We start from the raw sequence: 18067 nt of genomic DNA on the forward strand, positions 1-18067 counted from the left end.
ATATTTCATGCTTCCTCTTAGAAGGCATGCTGGACCACATGCCACACGCCCCTCATCATCGCCCTTTACCTCACCGGCTAGGAATCTGCGCGACCCGGTCGCTAGAAGCTCATTGATCCTAGTCCCATAGCTCCAAACAATATCATGCGGAAAATACTTAGGGCCCGGCTGTCGCTCCTGCTCATACCCAAATCAATCCCTCTTTGTTCCAGAGTTCATATAAAATCAACTATTGGGTAATATTTTTTTTCATACCATCTATGAATAGATATTAAAAGGAATACTTAAATACTTTTTAAATATTTATGTTTGAAGTGGGTTGCTACAGAAATGTATCCAAAATATATTCTCAGTGATAGTTTTGTTTGCAAAACCAATGGTAATTATGTAAATTGTAAATCCCCAATGAATATATATACCGTCTATGACTTTTTCCGCACTTTAAGTTTTGACTCCTTGGTGATACTTTGAGTTTGTTTCTCCGTGGTTTCAGTTTATTATCACATAAATAAAATTATCATGTATGCATACACCCCCTCATACATACATGGCCGTGGCGGTGATTCTGGATTCAGAGAGGAGGCAACACACGGTGACGCGATCGAGTCCTTGCCAGGGACGTGGAGATCCCCACAGCTCGATCCCGAGCTCGGGCGGTGACAGTGTCGAGGTTCGGCGTGAGCCAGTACCTAGAGAGGTGTTGACATTGTGGAGTGACCGCCGACACCTAGCGGTGGTGATGCGCGGGTGAGCTCTCCCTCGACCTCCGTCCAACCCAACACCACCAGCTCGCCCTTCCCGCTTCTCGAGAAGGAATGTGAAAACATAACTTTTTGGATTTTAAATGAAAAGAAAACGAAAAGGCATCCTAATTAACCCACGGCCCGAACCAAATCCCGTCAAAAAAAAGAAAGAAAATCCCAAAGAGAGGGACCAGCCGTCTTCCTCCTCCGCTCCCCCAACCTCCGACCCCATCGCCGCCGCCGCCGACCTCCTCTTCTCCCCCACTGCCACCACACCAGCAGCCGCGACCATGGAGGTTCGGCCCTCTCTTTCTCGCGCCCCAAACCCTAGCTGCGGCGGGGCAAACGCATCGCATCGCTCCACATCCGAGCACCCCCAAGCAGCGCCGCCGCGTCCACCTCTCTCACCCAGCACCCGCATCCATGGCGATCCGCGGCCATGGAGTCCTTCCTTGTAGGTAGGGAGAGACAGTCGCGCCACGCGCCGGGAGAGGAAAAAGGACTCCTCCTTCCTTCCACCCCCAACCACCGCCGCCAGGATCCGCAAGAAGAGCAACATCCACAAGGTGAATCCCAACTCTTCTTTTCTTCTTCTGCTCAATCAATCTCTGACTCTTCTCTCTCCCTGTGTGTGTGGGCAGGGGAGGAACAAGGCCGACAGCCACTGGCATGCGCCGGGAGAGGCAGAGGAGTCCTCCATTTGCTTCTTCCCGTCCCCATCTCCTCTCTCTGTTCGGCTCCTCTCTCTGTTCTTTCCTTCAGATTCAAACACGCACCAGCAGATTCCTGTATTCATTATTATTATGTGGCTCAAAAGTTGAAGCTTGCTGTGCCTGCAATTAGGGATTGATTGATTGTTGCAGAATTGGCCATGTAAGTAATGGTATTTATTTGCTTTGCTTGCATTCAGTTCAGAAAAAAAAAGGAATGGTAATGTGATTTAATACATGTTTAGTCAAATTTCCCTGTCTGCAAGTCCTTGTGCTATGTGCCAAATTCGATGCCTGCTACATCCATTCCACATCTATTTCTTTAAAGAGAGTTGTGCGCTATATTCAGAAAAAAGCAATCATCTCCTGATGGCCGTGCGAATTAGAAGGTGTTAGTCAAATTAGATTAGATTAGATTAGATGTCACCCCTTGCCTGCAACTCTTGCGTCGTGTGTCAAAGGCTCCAAATTGGATGGCTGTCCTATTGTTTACTTTATTCTTTTTTTTCGATTCATCGCCGGCACTCAAGTGCAAGAGAACCTATCCATGACATTCCTGTACTTTGCACAAAAATGACATCCATTTTATTATCTTTGCGCAAGAGTAAAAGACAGAAGCAGATTGATTTCACTGATCCTGTGGACGTTCAGCTCACAGGTTGAAGCTTTATTATTATGAAGGCGATTAGGCCATGTTTATTACAGATTTTCCAAACAAAGCACCTTGTGCTAACTGTCTGACTGAATGATGCATATCTTTGTTATATTCAGAAACGGAACGGCTTATTGTTTGGTTCCAATGAATGTGTTATAGGCTTCTTGTCCGTGACGAACAAGTTTATTGCATTTTTTGTCCTTCCGGTATTAGTCAAATGAGATATTTTCACTTCATTCTAAGATGTGTGTCAAATGACAGATGCTCCAACTTGATTTTGTGATCTCATCTTTCTGTAACTATACTGAAGCTCTCTGAATTAACAAAATGTGTTGATACCCCCCAAACTATTGTATCCTAAGCTGCTACTCCTTGAACATCTGTATAGATATACAACTGCTAGCTACTTTTGTTTTTCCCAAGGTGGGGTTGCTTGGATTGTTTGATATTATGATGCTCATTCTATTTCATGCCATGTATTCTTGTATCTGCTGTTTGCTGATGATTTTCCGCCCTTTGATGTGTGATTGAATGGAAGGTCAGGGCTTACGACAAGGCGGTGCGAGTAGGGGCTGACCAACTTCGAGCCCAAGGCAGGAGCATGTGACGGTGACCTTGGCCTGCAACGTGAGCTCCCTAACTGACAACAAACTCATTTCGATTGCAGACCTGTCATGTTCTGAAAATTGGAATTATTGTTGCAGCTTGGGGTGGCAAGCCTGTTGTCTGCTCTTCCCCGACATCCTTCGCTCGGTCGCACCTCGTGGACATGGTTGCTGGTTCAGTTGGTGCAAGGTTGTAGGTTCGGCCAACTCTTGTTTCCGTCACCGGTGACAGCGTGGTTTGACCTCGGCTACAAATAATTAAAGGTACTCTTCTTCCCTTCGCTCTGGACAATTGGTCATTGAGCCACGGCTACGGGGTATAGCTTTTGCGCTACAACAGAATAATGGTCATGGTGGCTTTGCTTCCATGGTGACCTATGTGTTGTGTAAATGATGCTCTGCTGGTTGCTGTACCTACAAGATGAATCCCATCTTTGCTGCTTTCTGTGTATGTGATTTGTGATATTTGCTCCTTTCGGGTGTATGCTGATGAGATAGAACTGTTATCTTAATGGATCCTAAAGTCATTGTTAGCTAGTTAAATGACTCAATTTTCCTGTGGATACGGAAGGTCTTATTTCTAGTATGTTTGGCTCTATGAAATCGCTCTGTTCTAGCTCTGTTCAGTTTTCCCCCTCTTTCTTTCTGATTTGAACATGCATGAGCAGATTCCAGTATGTATGCGGCTCAAAACATGGAGCTTGCTGTGGCTGCAATCAGGGATTGTTGCAGAATTGACCTGCTAATGGTGTTTTTGCTTGCATTCAGAAAAGGAATCATTTCCTGTTGTTTGCTTTCATTGAATTGTAATGTGACTTAGATGGTGTTAGTTAAATTTGATTAGAGTCATCCCCCTTTCATAGGGAGATCTATTTCTTTAAACGGTTCTGCACTATATTCAGAAAAGCAATCATTTCCTATTTCTTGAATTTCACTAGATGGTCAAGTGGATTAGACTGTGTTAGTCAAATTAGATTACATGTTCCCCCTGCCTGCAAGTCTTGTGCCATGTGTGAAATTGGATGGCTGGTCTTCCTACTACACAGAGAGCTATTTTTCTAAACAGTTCTGCGCTATATTAGGAAAAGCAATTATTTCTTGTTGTTTTTTGCTCTCATTGAATGGTCCTGCGAAATAGATGGGGTTAGCCAAATTAGATACCTGTCACCCCGTGCCTGCAAGTCTTGTGTCATGTGTTCAAAGGCTCCAAATTGTATAGCTTGTCTTGTTGCTACATAGAGATCTAATTCTTTTAGCAGTTCTGCACTATATGTCTGGCGAAGCTCTCTCAACAATACCCGTTCATAACCTGTGGATGTTCAGCTCGCAGGTTGAAGCTTTATTATGAAACCAATTAGACCTTCCTTACTATAGATTTTCCAAACATCACGCCTTGTGCTAACCTGCCTGCCTGAATGATGCATATCTTCCTTATATTCAGAAATGGAACGGCTTACTATTTGGTTCCACTGAATGTGTTATAGGCGTCTTGTTCCAGTGTTAGTCAAATTAGATATTGCAGTTCATTGTAAAATGTGTGCCAGATGCTCCAAACTGGATATTCAGATATCATCTTCCTGCTACATGGTTGTATCCTATAGCCACGTTGAAGCTCTCTCAATTGACAAAATCTGTTGATACCTACCAAACTGTTGTATCCTAAGATGCTATTCTTTGACCATTTGTATACATATACAGCTCCTATATCCTAAGTTAGCTACTCTGATTATCTAGTTGTCCAGCAAGCTTAATTTTGTTTCCAAGGTGGAATCTTGGTTTTCTTGGATTCTTTGATATATAGATGCTCATTCTATTTTTGTGCCATGGATCATTTTATCTGCTGTTTGCTAATGATTTCATGCCTGCCCATTGACGTGTGATTGAATGGCCAGGGCTTACGACAAGGCGGTGTGAGTAGTTGGTGACCAAATTCGAGCCCAAGGCAGCAGCATGCGACGACGACCTTGGCCTGCAACTGTGAGCTCCCTTACTGACAGCAAACTCTTTTCGGTTGTAGATTTGTCATGTTCTAAAAATGGGAATTATTATTGTTGTAGCTTCGGGTGGCAAGCCTGTTCTTTGCTCTTCCCCGAGATCCTTCGCGTGGTCACGCCTCCTGGCCATGGCTGCCGGCTCAGTTTGTGCATGGTCGTAGGCTCTGCCAACTCTTGTCTCTGTCATCGGTGATTGTGTGGTTCGGCCACGGCTACAAACAATTAACGGTACTCTATTCTTCCTCTTCTCTTCTTCACCTTGCTTTGGGCATGTGGTCATCAAGCCATGTTCTCATATATGTTGTTACTTCCTCATGAACAACTGGATGTTGGTAATTTACTTCTGATGTTAGGCTTCGTTGAACAACTACTCCCTCTGTAAACAAATGTAAGACATTTTAGGTCACTAAAACGTCTAGATGATAACCATGTTGTCATCTATGCCTCTCTGTTTGACCAGCATAGTCTACCAACAATTCAACCATGAGTTGGGCTGGGAAGGCTCTGTTCAATTTTTAACAGTTATGCACTATATGTGTGGCAAAACTCTTTGAACAACACCCATCGATACAAACAAACCCTAATTTGTAGTTTAGGGTTTGGTTTGTGAGGTGGTCATCTGGCCATACATGCTTTCTATGTTAGTGGCTGTAGCAAGTAAACTTTGTCTTCTATTAGTTAACCATGCAATGAACTCTCCTTGTGGTGTATGCTTAGTTTGTATAACAATGCCCCGTTATTATTTTCTTGATATTTTTGTTGTTGCATAACTAAGCAGTTCGATGAAGATTGCATTATTAGAAGTTCATTACTCCCTCTGATCCATATTAGTTGTCTTAGATTTGTCTAGATACAGATGTATCTAACACTATAAAAATCTAATACAAGTAATATGGATCGGTGGAGTATAAAACTTGTTTGTGTGGATCATACCATGGCATACAAAGAGAAAAGAGATTGCTTAAGCATCTCTAGTGTTGTTCAGAGTGTCAAGAGTGTAAAGTTTTTCTTTTTTGCTATTGTTTAGCAGTGTCTTGTTTAACAGTATCAGTTACTCACATATTTTGATAACAAAAAAAAAATCTTTTACATATTTGCATCTGACATTAACAGATATCTTCCTTCTAGACCTGTTGATGCTGTAGATATCTTCCTTGCTTGTGTAAGGATGCAATCCTGAGCCAGCCTTCATTTATCAAGTGTTGTTGGCTATTTTAGGCTCGTCAGTTCGACCGGAACGACACTGCATTAAATTCAAACAGAAGCCTTTGTTGGCTGCGGGCTGGGCAGGGTGAGCGTGCGTGGCTTGGAGGATGCTAGAGCATGCGAAGCACTGAGGCCAGACAGGGTGAAAGCTTGTTTTTAGGGAAGGCGTAGCAGTGCAATTGCTGCAGGTTTGCCACTTTCTGAGACGCGCAGCAATCGTACATTTAATCCTTGCCCTTGTTGATGTTGCTCTTTGCATGGCTACGTATACACACATGATAACCCGGTAGTGCACTTGCTGTGTTGTGGTCGAGCTCTGATCTAACATTTTTGTATGCATCCTGGAATCATTTGAGATGGATGTGCATCTTGACCTGCAATTGATAGTTTCCGCATCTATGCTCATAACTTACCAATGTAAATGCTCCGTTTATCTCTGTATAGTGGGTGCTTGCTCATTTGCGATTGTATGATGTCATTGAATCCATGATAGCGGCTGCTATGATATAACGGTGCCCTGGTGCTGACCTTGCTGCTATGCCAGTTTGTGATCTGTATAAAAAAAAGTTCTATCCAGCCATCATGTTTTGAACTATATTATGTCTGGATTTTGTTGAAAATATAGAGTGATGTATGTCACCATGAAGAACTTGTGAACTTAAACATGTCAATTGTGGTTTGATTTTTGACCTATGTGTAGGAGCGATTAGCATAACTGAACCATGTGTGTGTGGATCATACCACCATTCTTGCTTTTTTGATGGGTGAGGGGCAGAGTTTGGTGCTAGTATTACTGAACTGAACTTGCTTGTGTTGATCATACCTTGGGATACAAAAAGGAAAGGGATTGTTTAAGCATCTTTGTTGTTGTGTGTAGTGTCAAGACGGAAGTTTTTCTGTTTTGCTGTTGTTTACTGGTGGATGTTATTAGCATATTTTGATAACAAAATATTTGAGCGTCAAGTAATTCCGGACGGAGGGAATACATGATAACCATGTTGCCATCTATATCTCCCTGTTTGACCAGCATAGTGTACCAACAATATCTTCTTGTTGACCATATTTGATGTGTGTCTCGTAATTTGGTGTGCTAGTTTAGTCTCTAGTGAACCGTTCTGAACAAGAAGATTCTTATTCAGTTAGCAGTCTGTCTTTTGACTTCTGATCCTGAACGAGTTAATTGGTTTATTTTCTAATAATGTGAACATATTTGTGTGCTCCTTTGTTTGTGAGCCTTGCTCTTTTTACTGCAACAAGGACTAAAAAGAATCATTTTGCTAGATGATCCTTTATTGCAACATATTTGTGTGCTCCCATTTTTGTGCTGTAGCTATTGATCGTGTACTTAGTGACCATGATTCTATTGTAACAGTGAATCTGTCCCCTACCTCAAATATATGGTACTCATGTCTATAAGGTTCTGTATTATGCTTACCCCTGTCTACAAACCATTCTTCTATCCCATTTTTATTATTTTGCTTGTGATATTACTAGGTATCTTCTTTCAGGACCTGTTGATGTTCTAGATATCTTCTTTGCTTGTGTAAGGGTCCCATCCCTAGTCAGCCTTCATTTATTATCTATTGTTGGCCTTTTCAGGCTATTGAATTTGACCGGAATGACGCCACATTGTTGGATGTGGACCGGGCAAGGTGAGCGTGCCAAGCACCGAGGACAAACTTGGTGAAAGCTTTCTTTCAAGGAAGGCACAACTATGCGCTTGCTGCAGGTTTGCCGCTTTCTTAGACGTGCAACAATCATACATTTAATCCCCCTGGTTGTTGTTTGTCTTTGCACGACTATGTATACACACATGATTACTCAATAGTGCACTTGATGTCCTGTGGTTGGGCTCTGAACTAGGAATTTTTTATGCATCCTGGAATTATTTGAGATGGATGTGCACCTTGACCTGCAATTGAATTTCTGCATCTATGCTCACAATTTACCAATGTAAATGCTCACATTTATCTAAAGATACTATGTGCTTGCTGATTTGCGATTGTATGATGTCATTGAATCCATGATAGCAGCTGCTAAGTTATAATGGTGCCCTGGTGCGGACCATGCTGCTATGCCATATATTGTGACATGTATAATAAAATTGTTCGAACCATCATGTTGTGAACTATATCATGTCTGGATTTTGTTGAAAATATTTAGGGAGTAGGTAGTGATGTATGTCACAACGAAGAACTTGTGAAATTAAACATGTCAATTTTGGTGTGTTTTTTGACCCTGGTGTATCAGTGATTATCATGCGGTTCTGGTGGTACCACACTAGCTAGGTGCAGATATACTCCTCACTCATGCCATCTTATTATGATTCATTGATTGATTCATGCTTGGTTTTGGGGAAGATTGGCGAGTCATGGGCAGGGATTGCTACTACTAGTGAACTGAACTATGTGTGTGTGGATTATGCCACCATGCTTGCTTCTTTGATGGGTATTACTGTACTGAACTGCTTGGTTGTGTTGATCAAACCATGGAATACAAAGAGGAAAGGCATTGTTTACGCATCTGTAGTGGTGTACATAGTGTCAAGACTGAAGTTTCTCTGTTATGCTACTGTTGAATAGTGTCAATTATTATTATATTTTGATAACAAAATATTTCTTTTACATATGTAAGGTGGCTTCTTTTACATACTTCAGTGTTGTTTACTTGATGCATGCTTTGTGCTTCAGATTTGAAGCACGATAGTGACAATAAAAGCCGCAAGGCCAATGGTTTGGTTTTGGCTGCCATGACTGACTCCTCCGCTACCACTACTTATGTGATTCGTCATTGGTCTCCTTTCTCTTCTTTCTGCTATGGACCTAGCTTTTGAGCTATGGCTACTCTGTGTTCTGCTTAGGCAGTCAAGCCAACAATATAGTAGTGCTTGCGGTTGGCCTAATGGTGCCATGTTGTTACTGTTGACATGTTGAGTTAATGATCATGGCTTGGGTTTGTGGATGAATTGGCTCTTTATAACAGCTGGATGTCATGGTTCTCGTATAAGTTGATGGCAACAGCAACAACTACTCCCTCCGTAAAGAAATATAAGAGTGTTTACATACTATTTAGTGATCTAAACACTCTTATATTTCTTTACAGAGGGAGTAGATGATAACCATGTCGTCATATATGTCTATCTCTTTGACCAGCATACTCTGCCAACCATATTTTCTTGTTGACCATATTTGATGTTTGTCTTGTAATTTGGTGTGTAGTCTCTAGTAAACTACTTTAAACAACAAGATTCTGGTTCAGTTTGCAGTCAGTGTTCTAACCTCTGATCTCGCATGGGTAACTTGTTTTTTTTTCTTGTAATATGAACATATTTGTGTTCCCCTTGTTTGTGAGCCTTGCTCCTTTTTACAAATGAACTGCAGCTATTGATCGTCTACTTAGTGACCATGATTCTATTTAGTTCTTATTGTAACAGTGAATCCATGTACCATGTATTATGCCTGCCCTTGTCTACAAACCATTCTTCTATCCCATTCTTACAAATTTACTTGTGATATTACTAGATATCTACTTTCTAGGCCCGTTGATGTTCTAGATATCTTCGTTGCTTGTGTAAGGACACAAGCCCCAACCAGCTTTTATTTATGAAGTGTTGTTGGCTATTTTAGGCTCGAGTTTGACCGGAACGTCGTCGCATTGCTTTCAAACAGAAGAAGCCTTTGTTGGCTGTGGACTGGGCAAGGTGAGTGTGCCTTTGGAGGACGCTAGAGCATGCCAAGCACTGAGGCGAGACTGGGTGAAAGCTTTCTTTTAGGGATGGCACAACTACGCTTGTTGCAGGTTTTCCACTTTCTTAGACGCGCAGCAATCACACATTTAATCCTCGCCCTTGTTGTTCTTTTGTCTTTGCACGGCTACGTACACTCAATAGTGAACTTTTTGTGCCGTGGTTGAGCTTTGATCTAATTTTTTTGTATGCATCCTGGAATCATTTGAGATTGATATGCATCTTGACCTGCAATTGATAGTTTCTTCATCCATGTTCATAGTTTACCGATGTAAGTTCTCACATTTATATATGGATAATGCGTGCTTGCTAATTTGTGTTTTCTATTATGTCATTGAATCCATGATAACTCTCTGTTTATGCCACTGTTTGTTTATCCTGAAATATAAGAAAACACGGGTTGGGAATTATTATTTTTAACTTTGCCTCTAATTGTTTTCGAAAGCATAAAATGGATACCTGGTGAAGTTATGGGTTTGCTGGCAGATGAATCATAAGTGCTAGTTCTACCAGTTTTAGCTTTTCTACACATGTAAATCATTCATTATATTCTACCTAGAACTGTGGTGACAGAATTTATACTTCCTTCTCTCTATTCCATCATTGATTTGCTCATGTATACAAATTCAATGCCTATGCTGACAAAATGAAACCAACAACTATGTACTTATTCTTATCACTAATTCTAAAGTAATATAAATACACAATGTGTGTTGCCAGCTGTTTTTTTAAATCAGTTGATGGTCTACATTTACAGAGTATGGGCCAAGTGGATGACGTCGGCTTTGGTGATGTCTCCACGCCTCCTCGGCATGGATGGTGTTGACTGTTGTGGCGTCTTCCACATGGCTGGATGGCTAGCTACCCGTGGTGAGTTCTTCATTTCATCTTCCTTCTAATTTTTTTGTATAGTTTCTCGTGCTTGAGTGATCTCCTTGTCGATGCTTGTGTGGTGCTCCTTGTGGTTGGTGCTTGGGTGATCTTCACGCCATGTGTTCTGACTTCTGATTCTGCACTGGAAACTTGGTTTATTTTCTCGTAATGTGAACATATTTGTGTGCCCCCTTGTTTGTGAACCTTGCTCTTTTTACTTGTGAACTACAACTATTGATGTGTACGACGTGACCATGATTCTGTTTAGTTAATGTAACAGTGAATCTGTCCCCTGCCTCAAATGTATGCTTGTCATGTATATGTGATCATGTATTATGCTTGCCCCTGTCTACAAGTCATTCTCCTATCCTATTCTTGTAAATTTGCTTGTGATATTACTAGATATCATCATCCTACAGCTGTCGATGTTCTAGATATCTTCTTTGTTTGTGTATGGATGCAATCTCGAGCCAGCCTTCATTTGTTAAGTGTTGTTGGCTATTCCTGGCTATTGAGTTTGACTGGAACAACACCACATTGCTTGCGTACAGAAGCGCTTGTTGGCTGTGGACTTGCAAGGTGAGTGCCTTGGATGACGCTAGAGCATGCCAAGCACTCAGGCTAGACTGGACAAAAGATTGTTTTCAGGGAAGGCACAACGTTGCTTGCTGCAGGTTTGCCACTTTCTGAGACGCACGGCAATCGTACATTTAATCCTTTCCCTTTTTGTTGTTTGTCTTTGCACGGCTACATATACACACATGATGACTCAATAGTGCATTTGATGTGCTGTGGTGGATCCCTGATGTCAGAGTTTTGAATGCACCCTGGAACTTTTTGAGATGGTTATGCATGTTGACCTGCAATTCATAGTGTCCCCATCTATTTTCACAATTTTCCAATGTAAATGCTCACATTAATCTATGGACGGTGCATGCTTGTTGACTTGCGTATTGTATGATGTTATCAAATCCATCATAGTTCCCTTGCTGCTATTTGTTTATCCAAAAAATATAAGACAACATGGTACTAATAGATGGCAGACTTGTTTAATTTGCTATATAGCGTCTTTGCTCAATCCAGCATCTATATGTATATGCTTAGTTATGCTTGATGGCTCTATTTTTTTATCCTTTAAGTCCATGTTAGCTCATATGAAGTTTACTGAGAATTTTTTATCTGTGATCATGTTTTGTTTAATCCTCTTTGTTTTTATTTTCAGAAGTGGCCGATTCTTTGAGGTCGCCTAACATTTTACAAGCTTGAGTTTTGCAACTGCGGTGGTGGTGGCTTATTTTACATATTTCAGCGTTGTTGACTTGATGCATGCTTTGTGCTTCAGATTTGAAGCACAACACTGACAATAATAGCCGCACGGCCCATAGTTTGGTGTTGGTGCCACATCGGCGTTGGCTCCCATGAATGATGACTCTGCTACCACTACTTATGTGAGTTGTCCCTAGTCTCCTTTTTCTTCTGTCTGCTATGGGTTGAGCTATGGCCATTACGTGTTCTGCTCCGGCAGTTGAGCCAATAATATAGTAGTGTTTGTAGTCTGGCCTATGGCGCCATGTTGTTACTGGTGACATGTACATTTAATGATCATGGCTTTGGTTTGTGGATGACTTGGCTCTTTTGTGAGGGCTCTCATATATGTTGATGGTTCCTCATGAACAATTGGATGCTCATCATTTTCCTCTGATGTTAGGCTCTGTATAACAACTAGATAATAACCATGTTGCCATCTATGTCTTTGTTTGACGAGCAAAGTCTACCAACCATGTTTACTTGTTGACCATATTTGATGTGTGTCTCGTAATTTGGTCTGCTAGTTTAGTCTGACTTCTGATCCTGGGCGGGAAACTTGGTTTATTTTCTAGTAATGTGAACATTTTTGTGTATGCCCTTGTTTGTGAGCCTTGCTCTTTTTACTTGTGAACTGCAGATATTGATCGTTTATTAGTGACCATATTCTGTCTAGTCCTTGTTGTAACAGTGAATCTGTCCCCTACCTCAAATGTATGCTTGTCATGCTTGCCCCTGGTCTACAGACCGTTCTTCTATCCCATTCTTATTAATTTGCTTGTGATATTACTAGATATCTTCTTTCTAGACATCTTGATGTTCTAGATATCTTTTTGCTTGTTTAAGGGTGCAATCCCGAGACGGCCTTCATATATTAAGTGTTGCCTCCTACTTCAGGCTATTTAGTTTGACTCGAACGACGCTACATTGCTTTGGAACGGAATCTTTGTTGGATGTGGACTTGGCATGGTTAACGTGCCTTAGAGGACGCTAGAGCATTGGCAAGCACTGAGGCCAGACTCGACGAAAGCTTGCGACAGGTTTGCCACATTCTTAGACGTGCAACAATCATACATTTAGTTCCCGCTTTTGTTGTTGTTTGTCTTTGCATGGCTACATATACACACATGAGGACTCAATGGTGCACTTGTTGTGTTGTTGTCGAGCTCTAATATAAGATTTTTGTATGCATCTTGGAATCATTTGTGATGGATGTGCTTCTTGACCTGAAATTGATAGTTCCCCTGTATATGTCCACAATTTACCAATGTAAATGCTCACATTTATCTATGGATAGTGTGCTTTCTGATATGCGTATGATACCTCTCCTTTATGCAACTGTTTGTTTATCCTCATAAAATATGTAACTTGTTTAATTTGCTATATCATGTCTTTGCTCAATCCAGCATCTATATGTACTCCTCCATCTCAAAGTAAGTATCTCAACTTTGTACTAACTTTAGTACAAAGTTCTACTAAAGTTGAGACACTTATTTTGGGACGGAGTGAGTATATGCTTAGGTATGCATGATTGCTCTATCTTTGTTCAATCCAGCATCTTTGACCAAATTAATGCAATCATGAATTATGCTTGCCCCTGTTTACAAACTATTCTTCTATCCCATACTTGTAAATTTGCTTGTGATATTACTAGATATCTTGTTTTTTAGACCTGTTAATTAATGTTATAGATATCTTCTTTGCTTGTGTAAGGATGCAATCCCGGGCCAGCCTTCATATATTAGTTGGATGTGGACCACACAAGATGAGCGTGCCTTGGAGGATGGTAGAGCATGCCTAGCACTGAGGCCAGACTGGGCGAAAGCTTGCTATGTGGGACATCACACCTGCACTTGCTGCAGGTTTGCCACTTTCTTAGACGCGCAACAATCATACATTTAATCCTCTCCCTTGTTTCTGTTTTTCTTTGCACTAATAAACTCAATAGTGCATTTGATGTGCTGTGGTCGAGCTCTGATATAATATTTTTGTATGCACCATGGAATCATTTGAGATGGATGTGCATCATGACCTGCTATTGTTCACAGTTTTCCGATTTAAATCTCACATTTATATACGGATATTGTGTGTTTGCTAATTTGCGTACTATATGATGACATTGAATCCATGATAACTCTCTGTTTATGCTATTGTTTGTTTATCCTGACAATACAAGAAAACACGGGTGGAATTTTTTTAGTTTTTTAACTCTTCATCCAATTATTTTTGAAATAAGTTATGGGTTTTCTGGTGAAGTTATGGGTTTTCAAAAACACATGAATTGTTAGTGCTGGTTCTATCAGTTGTAGCTTTCTATACATGTAAATCATTCATTATTTTCTTCTTGGAACTGTGTGGTGACAGAATTAATACTTCCTTCTCTCTATCTCATCATTGATCTGCTCATGTATAAAAGTTCAATGTCTATGCTTACAAAATGAAACCAACAATACTCTGTACTTCATGTTAGCACTAATTCTAAAGTAATACAAGTACACTATGTGTGCTGCGAGCTGATTTTTAGCAATCGGTGGTTTACTTAAACAGAGTGTGGGCCAAGTGAACGACGTCGGCTTTGGTGATGTCTCCCTGGCATGGACGGTGTTGACTGGCGACGTCTTCCACATGGATGAGGATGACTGGCTACCTGTGGTGAGTTCTTCATTTCCTCATGCTTCTATTTTTTATGTGTAGTTCTTCGTGCTCGAGTGTTCTCCTTGTCCATGCTTGTGTGGTGCTCCTTGTGGTTGGTGTTCGGTTGATCTTCAGGCCTGGTGGTAGTCTGTTTAGGATGTGTGCTGGTTTACCTAGCATCAATCTTTTGTTCTTGTTGATCGACATGGTTGCTTGGTATCATTGATTAAGTATAGTAGCCTGTCATTTTTTGATCTGCCTGTTATCTTGAAATTTTGGATGTTCAATTTCTATGAATATGCAGCAGCATATTTGGGTTTAAGTAAACTGAAATTTCTCCCTGTTTGTCTATGATGAACACTATTTTTTTGTCTCTCTTCTGATGGTGTATGTGCTTGTTATACATAATAGGGTACTGTTGTTTCTAGAGGAGGATTGTGATGCTTGGCTTTGCTTGAATGCCTGAGATTGGAAAACAATTATTGGTTGCTATCCATCTCCATGTGTTGCAGTTTTCTTTCTTTCTGTCTGGAAGCCGATGTGTGCTTTGTTTCACTTCTCAGAAAGTAAATCTCCTCGCTTCTCTACATGTTGTGCTATGTTGCACTATGTGTAGTGCTAGTGATAGTGGCTGATGGCTGGTCTCTCTTGTACTTAATCGGTCTTGCTCATTACCAGTTGCCATGTGGAGTTGTCAACTAAACAAGTGGTTTTGTTAGCGATTAATTTGCTATCTTACAAAGTTGTTGCATATATGGGCCTATTGTTGGTCCGCGTGTCAATTTTTATCTGATTCAATGTTCTTGTAGCTCCACTGTGGTGTTCTGTTTTTAAGTTTTGATGAATTGAAAAAGAAATTCTGGCTCATGTTCATTTGACAGGTGCTCCATACGTTCCATTTCTTATCACAAACATTATTTTACAGGCCCCCCTGCCCCTGCCTCCTATCCAGCGTGTGGACAGGCTTTATTGTGCTGACGGGTGGCTACTTCCTCCTCCCCTCCTAGCTAAGCCAACGTGGTGAGCTTCCCCTCTCTACCCCAGGATATGAATAGCACGCGCAGTTTGCATGTTTTGTTTTTTGGGGTGACCTGAGAGCATAAACGTGAGTAGGGTTTTAGAGTAGACGACTCTCTTGTGTTGGTTTTGCCTTGAGAGGGGCAACCTTTCATTTTGGCTTGGAATTTTGGTTGTTACATGGAGCTCACCTCAAATGTATGTGTATATGAGCCTATATATGCTACAAATCTTTGGTTGTTATCTTAAGTTTCTCCCATCAGATGCAAAGAAATGTGATTGTGATCTGTATATTGATAGTACCACGTCTATATTTATTTTCCGCTGCATGAAATTCCATAATGCACATATTCATTGTTCTTCATGCTTTTGGAGATATGCTGAACTATTTCTTTGCCTTATATTGCTTGTTCACATTATACTATACACACGCATCAGTCTTGTGTTTGAAGTGGCTACTAAATGTGCTGACCGCACAAAGTTACTATTTTTTTAAGTGAGGGAAATATTGGAAGCTCTCAGTGAAGGCATTTTTGCAAAATGGCGTGTTTGGGTCTAAATAAAGAGCCAACCAGAGGTAGTTATTGTTTTCTTTGAGTTGGGTTCAGATAGCTTTAACAAATTATTTCTGTAAAGATGTGTCAAGTGCCTTTTGGAGCAAGTTTAGTATATATTCAGGTCATGTGATTTTGTATTATTCCATACTAGTCACCTATGTTAAGTCCAGGTTCACTAGGAGTGATCGGAATTTGCACAAGCACCTCCCTGTGTTCAAATAAGGTATGTTTTGTATTGGCCAAATGTTAAGTGCATCCTTGTCTGTTTTGAGCTTCAATAAAACTTTTTCAGGGGCTTGCTGTGCAGGGTGTACTTAAATAACCAGGGGTTCATTTTACAAAGTCTTTTGATCTTTTTGCATCCTTTATTGATTGAATCGTAAACCATGTACTTCACTGTGTTCACGTGTAGCATGAGCATGACTAGTTTCCATACCTTTTATATGATTGTTTGTTCTCTGTGATGCCTCCTTCCTTGATTAACAGCCTAAAGCTGTTGCCTTGTGACCATGAGGTCACGAGCATTGTTTATAAAGCGTCCCGCTTTAGACGCGCCGCTTAAGCGGCAGGGCGCCCTTGCAGCGCCTTAGATATTTGCCCGCTTTAGGCGCTTAGTCGTCGCTTAAACGTTAGAGCATGTTGTGCTCGCTTTAGGTTGTTTACCGCCTTATAAACCATGGTCATGGGTTCGAGTCCTGGAAACAGTCTCATGCAGAAATGAAGGGAAATGCTGTGTACTATAGACCCATAGTGGTCAGACCCTTCCCCGGACCCTGCTCAAGTGGGAGCTACGTGCACCGGGCTGCCCTTTATTTTCTGCGATGCCTCCTTCCTTGATTAACAGCCTAAACAGATCATATATTCTGACAAAGCATGCGAAAATCTGAATTGAACATCGGTCCACGATGGCTTTCAGTGGGTCTCTCGTCTTAGCTTTCCTGCTTGAAATGTAAACCATGTACTTGTTGGGTTCATTGTTTGCGTAAGTATGACCACTTTTCTTACCTTTGCATGCTTCTGTGTTTGATGTGCTGTATCAAAAGGACAGTATATGAGTAAGGTTAGCTTTTGAAAAAGGCCTCCTTCCTTGATTACACATCCTAAACTGATCATATATTCTGAGCAAACACCCTTCCATGGTTTCCGTTATAGTGTTTTGTTTTTTGTTTTCTTGCATTGAAATGTAAAACATATGCTTTACTTGTATCATGTGTTAACTTAGTTGTTTGCGGTGATGAATCACAAGGACTGTATATGAGTAAGTTGGCTCTTGGAAAAGGCCAACTTCCTTGATTAGAAATCCTAAACTGAGACCATTCCCTTCTTGTGAAATTGCCTTTGGTTTATGTTTTGAACTCTTTCTTTGTATTTTAGGTAACAAGGGAAGAGCAGCCGCACATGGAGCCTTTGGTTTCCCCTTTGTATGTCTCCAATAAGCCAAAGGTGAAGGCCAGACACGGGATGCCTGGGTCATCGTCACTTCCGAGCAAAAAGACAAGGTAAATATACTGGGTTTCTATCAGCCCTGGTTGTGGAAATTATGAGGTCCCTCCCTGTTTAGTTCTCCATTTGTGGAACCACATTTGGTTTTATTAAAAGGAAAGAAGAATTTGAGTCCTCTTATCTTATTCTGCCTCTGCTGTGTGTGTGTATACACCCTCTTCTCCTTACCTTGTTCTTGCATTATTTGAAATATATAGCTTGATCCAAAAACTTGCACAACAAATTGTAACTCAACTTCCGCTGTTAATTGCATCGATCTGACTAATCTATTTGGTTTCTTGGTAGATGTCAAAACTCAAAAGCATTTGTATGTATCTAAAGATTGTTCGTAAGTTAACTCAACTCTAGTGAGTTTTGTACTTACTAGATGACCCGTTGCGCCAATGGCGCAAAGGCCAAATGTAAGCTAATCGGTGTAAGAGTATGCATTAACATATTATTGTTTGAAAAGAATAGCTTATATACTATATGTAGTAAGTAGATAAGATTGGTGGAATGTGTACAGGATCCATTGGGAAAT

At 40.9% G+C, this 18067-nt stretch overlaps 1 long non-coding RNA gene and 1 other non-coding gene across 21 annotated transcripts in view; both read left to right on the forward strand.

Annotated features, from left to right (window-relative positions):
* Window positions 1–789: 789 nt before the first annotated feature.
* The window catches only part of LOC119337688, a 29590-nt gene continuing 12312 nt past the window's right edge, over window positions 790–18067 (forward strand). For 4 of the 20 annotated variants that reach the window (XR_005163509.1, XR_005163513.1, XR_005163510.1 and 1 more), the window contains exons 1-16: window positions 791–1309; window positions 1385–1616; window positions 2652–2735; window positions 2813–2977; window positions 4606–4690; window positions 4771–4935; window positions 5926–6101; window positions 7513–7642; window positions 9540–9711; window positions 10416–10528; window positions 11083–11205; window positions 11754–11979; window positions 12734–12876; window positions 13550–13698; window positions 14384–14488; window positions 15396–17543. This is a non-coding gene — a long non-coding RNA (uncharacterized LOC119337688). Of the gene's footprint in view, window positions 1310–1384; window positions 1617–2646; window positions 2736–2812; window positions 2978–4605; window positions 4691–4770; window positions 4936–5925; window positions 6102–7512; window positions 7643–9434; window positions 9484–9539; window positions 9712–10415; window positions 10529–11082; window positions 11206–11753; window positions 11980–12733; window positions 12877–13549; window positions 13699–14383; window positions 14489–15395; window positions 18044–18067 lie in introns of those variants that run through there. The other 16 variants (XR_005163524.1, XR_005163514.1, XR_005163526.1 and 13 more) reach the window with 16 other exon arrangements.
* Window positions 17065–17173, forward strand: LOC119342367. Its single transcript, XR_005165567.1, has one exon. It is a non-coding gene; the product is annotated as a small nucleolar RNA Z118/Z121/Z120 (small nucleolar RNA).

Source organism: Triticum dicoccoides, chromosome 7B, assembly GCF_002162155.2.
Source record: "Triticum dicoccoides isolate Atlit2015 ecotype Zavitan chromosome 7B, WEW_v2.0, whole genome shotgun sequence".
In the NCBI taxonomy this organism is placed as follows: domain Eukaryota; kingdom Viridiplantae; phylum Streptophyta; class Magnoliopsida; order Poales; family Poaceae; genus Triticum; species Triticum dicoccoides.